The 4624-nt window shown below is 41.2% G+C and overlaps 1 pseudogene; it reads right to left on the minus strand.

The window, feature by feature from the left end:
• Positions 1-2197: 2197 nt before the first annotated feature.
• LOC113920305 lies at positions 2198-2982 on the minus strand (annotated as a pseudogene).
• Between the last annotated feature and the right edge of the window lie 1642 nt (positions 2983-4624).

A 4624-nucleotide genomic window follows, 5' to 3' on the forward strand; every position in this document is an offset into this window, starting at 1 on the left:
AGTTCCATCACCAGTGTTATTTCTATACCCTCCTCTTTACCTTTCAAAACTCGTTATTTCAAATATATCAGGAGGATCTTATATGTGATTCACTGAGCAAAGGTTAACTCTAGGAAAATGTTCCACTTTTGATTTAATCAGTTTTTGGTGTGGAAATAAATTCAATTGAGAGATTTTTTTCTTCCAAGTCAAAAACTTTCATTTCTTATAAATAAGATATAGATTGATTACATTTTATGCTTCAGTTGTAATGACTCCATAGCCTGAGCAGAAAATAAGCTAGTCTCTTTGGATGGATGTCACATTAGAAGGTAAGTTTCAAGTCAGGTGTTGCTGGCTTTCAATATTTTTGGCAGCTTAACTGCAATATCTTTTATATGTGAAATAATTAGGGTGTTTACACAACTTACCAGAAGCTTTTCAATAGTGAGTGCTCATACTCTTTCCTGCTTAACTTAGCCCATGAAGATGAATATGAAAATGGATGAAAGAATAGGTAAGTAGAAACTTCGTACTTTCAAACAGATGATAGATGAGATGAATGAGAAAGGGAAGAAGTTATATTTTTGAATTTACAAATGGAAATTTTCTACACAGTAATGATGGCTATGTTAAAAGGAAAAATTCATCAATCAAAAACAGTGTTGATATATTTTGGTATAATGCTGATTTATTTTTTGACTTGTCTGTTTCAATTAACAATGGTTTGGGCAATTGATTTATTTTTTGAATTTTCTACAATAATTAAATCTTTTCTGACAGCCTGAATAATAACCTGATAAGCTCCAGTTCAGTAGCTCTATAGGTATACTGTTGAATTAGTTTGAGAGTAAATATACTTTAAAATAAATGAAACAACATACTAACTTCTACAAAATTAATCACTAATCCCCATTTTTGGGATGGTGTCATACTGTACCTTTTTCTTTTCTTTTCTTGTCTTTTTTTTTTTTTTAGAGGGACTGGTTCTTTATTTCAAAAAGACACTTGTCAATTTTCAGTATCAAAACAGTTTGTTTGCACTATTGGTTTCTTTCTCTTTCTTTCTTTCTCTTTCTCCCAATCGGCCCTCAAAGAGAGCACACCAAGGAGAGTGCATTTTAAGCCAATAAGCTGCAGGATGCACACCTAACAGGTGCATCACAGAAACTTCACCAAAAAGAGGAACTGGGGAGGGAAAGAAACTTTAAAAGACCAGCACACAGTTAGCCCACAGACTGTAGAGAATTCTCAGCTAGACGGGATAGCTAATGTGCCCCAACCCTAAAGAAGCAAAGTTTCAAAATAATATAAAATTTAAAAACAGTTTTGTACATAAGCTATTCAAGATTTCTCCAGCACTAACTGATACAAAGCACGAGATGACACTTTTAGAGAGCAGCTTTGGATCTAGCAAAGGGTGATGAGATGAGTTTGTTTCATATGGCTAAATCAGTGGCAAACACATAATTTTCTTTTTTTTCCTTCAAGGAGGCAGGAGAGCAAATAAGTGGTCACCTCAACATAAGGGGAACATGATCCATTCTGTGGGCAGTTAGGGTAAAAAATAGGGTAAGGGCTTGGTCTCAGAAGTCTCACCATCTTAATTTGTCACTTCTGATGGAAAAAAAATTACAAATAAATTTGCTCAAAGATACCTTAAAGCTGAAACCCTGAACCACACTTTTTTGGCCACTCCTTCTGGAATCACCTTTCTAATTTGGCTGGTACTTTGGCCAAAGCAATGAAGCTTCCCAGAGTGGGTCTCTTTCTGGGCTCTGGCTCTCAGTAAGGCAGGCCCCTGTGGCTTTCCCTCCTCTGTGGAGAGGACAGTATGCACTAAACTGAAAGTTACTTTCCAAATGTGAGGAAGGGGTTAGACTGCTGCTTCAGACTGTGGAATTATTTGGAATGTTTTACAAATGGTCACTACCTCAACAACACCAAAGAAGGTAATTACAAAATGTGTACATCGCAACACGCTTTTCAAGATACTTTGCATTGTGCTCACATTCCCTTAAACATTGTTCCCAAAGGTGCTCAGCCTCAAGCCCAACTGGAATCTCTAGGGAGAGGCAGAGACAGTTTGGTGAAAAAGACACAGGGGTTGGGGTGGGAGAGGCGGCAAAAGGAGAAAGCAGCCTTCCAGTTAGAGATCAGCCCTCAGTTTCAAGGTCAGCTTCGGGCAGGGGCAGGCTGGCCTCAGGCAGAGTCTGGGTCAGAGGGACGAGCAGCGGCAGGGCCGGACTGGGGTGCTCGACATGTCATTCAGGTCAAGCAGAGCCTGGTCCAGCATCCTTTGTGTACAAAGGTGCTCTCCTTTGGTGCATTTCACTTATCTTCCAAATCATCAATTGTCTTCACCAGCTTGGCTACTGATCTCTCAGCAAACTCAGCACGGGTCTCTGCCTCCTTGAGTTTATCCGTGAGAATCTTTATCTCTTCCTCATATTTGTCTTCCCTTTGAGAGTACTTTTCTTCAGCAGCCCTCAGACACTTAAGGTTCTGGTCCGTCCGTCTGATCTGCTCATCCATCTCCCAGCAACGGGACTCTGCCAGCTTGGCTCATTCCTCTGGGCGTTCCAAGTTCCCCTCAGTAATCACCAACTTGCTAGCCACTTCTTCATACTTCCGATCTGCCTCTTCTGCAATGTGCTTGGCCTCTTTGAGTTAGATTTCCTGGAGTTCCATCTTTTCTTCATCTTTTAAGGCTCAGTTCTCAATAACCTTCATACCCCTTTTGCTCTCATCAGCAGCTTTCTCTGCTTCCTCCAGCTTTTGCAGGGCAGTGGCCAGGTGCTCCTGGGCGCGGTCCAGCTCCTCTTCCACCAGTTTGGTCCTACGGTTCAAGGAGGCCACCTCAGTCTCGGCCTTCTCCAGGGCCTGCCTTTCCCCTTCCACTTCCCACTGCAGGCGCTCGGCCCTCTCCTCTGAGCCATCTCCTTGCTGCTGCAGAAACTGGATCCTGCGCTTCACCTCCTCGATGGTGGTGATCCCGGCCATGGTGCCCACCCAGCCCCTGCTCGCGCTCGGCTGCCTGCCTGCTCCACTCGGCACTGCAGCCGCTTCTCTACCCCTTTTTTTTATAAGTATATTTTCTCCTTCTTATAACAAATACTGTTTGTGTGTACACATTTATTTAAATATCAAAATGAAGGGAAGCCTCCTACACTGTTGGTGGGAATGCAAGTTGGTGCAACCACTCTGGAAAACAGTATGGAGGTTCCTCAAACAGTTGAAAATAGAGCTACCATACGATCCAGCAATTGCACTACTGGGTATTTACCACAAAGATACAAATGTAGGGATCCAAAGGGATATGTGCACCCCAATGTTTATAGCAGCAATGTCCACAATAGCCAAACTGTGGAAAGAGTCAAGATGTCCATCGACAGATGAATGGATAAAGAAGATGTGGTATATGTACACAATGGAATATTATGCAGCCATCGAAAGGAATGAGATCTTGCCATTTGCAACGACGTGGATGGAACTAGAGGGTGTTATGCTGAGTGAAATAAGTCAATCAGAGAAAGACATGTATCATATGACCTCACTGATATGAGGAATTCTTAATCTCAGGAAACAACTGAGGGTTGCTGGAGTGGTGGGGGGTGGGAGGGATGGGGTGGCTGGGTGATAGACATTGGGGAGGGTATGTGCTATGGCGAGTGCTGTGAATTGTGCAAGACAGCTGAATCACAGATCTGTACCTCTGAAACAAATAATGCAATATATGTTAAGAAAAAAAAAGAAGAAGAAGATAGCAGGAGGGGAAAAATGAAGGGGGGGAAATCGGAGGGGGAGACCAACCATGAGAGACGATGGACACTGAAAAACAAACTGAGGGTTTTAGAGGGGAGGCGGGTGGGGGGATGGGTTAGCCTGGTGATGGGTATTAAAGAGGGCATGTTCTGCGTGGAGCACTGGGTGTTATGCACAAACAATGAATCATGGAACACTACATCCAAGACTAATGATGTAATGTATGGTGATTAACATAACAGTAAAAAATTTTAAAAATATATCAAAATGAAATTATGTAGAAATAATTCTGTTTTTAGAAGATGACTATCAGAAAGAAAAATGGATCCTTCCTGGGGTCTCAGGAACTCAAGACTATGAGTTGATTAACTGCAACATTGTAATTCACATTTCTAATTTGTGATTAGATAATTAAATGTTTTCACATATTTCCAGTGTGATGAAATCCATGTTAAACTCAGTATATTTGCTCATTCACTGTCATTTAATTTCACCAAATTTGGAGATGTTTATTTGAGAAGTTGTGGAACTCTCACTGTTAGAATATTTTTTTATGGAGGTTTTAGCTCTATTGGGGAGAATTATCTTCTATTTTAGAATAGGTATAAATAGAAATAAAGGAATCATGTTAGTGAAATTTACTTTGATTGGCACACACTTTGAGAATCAATGCCCTCAGGCTTCCCGTTCTTGCTTGCTCAATTCCCCAAGAAGTTGAAAGAGAAACTCTAGGGCTACAGAAATCTAGCAGGAGACATCTGGGAGTGCTTCAGAGGAAATTTGCTCTGCTTTATCATTGCACCTGGTAGCTGAAATTTGACAGATCTGCTAAACCCCAGGAGGCATACCTGTCTTAGATTAGTCTATAAAAATAGTACTA

This window comes from Zalophus californianus, chromosome 3 (genome assembly GCF_009762305.2).
Source record: "Zalophus californianus isolate mZalCal1 chromosome 3, mZalCal1.pri.v2, whole genome shotgun sequence".
Classification (NCBI taxonomy): domain Eukaryota; kingdom Metazoa; phylum Chordata; class Mammalia; order Carnivora; family Otariidae; genus Zalophus; species Zalophus californianus.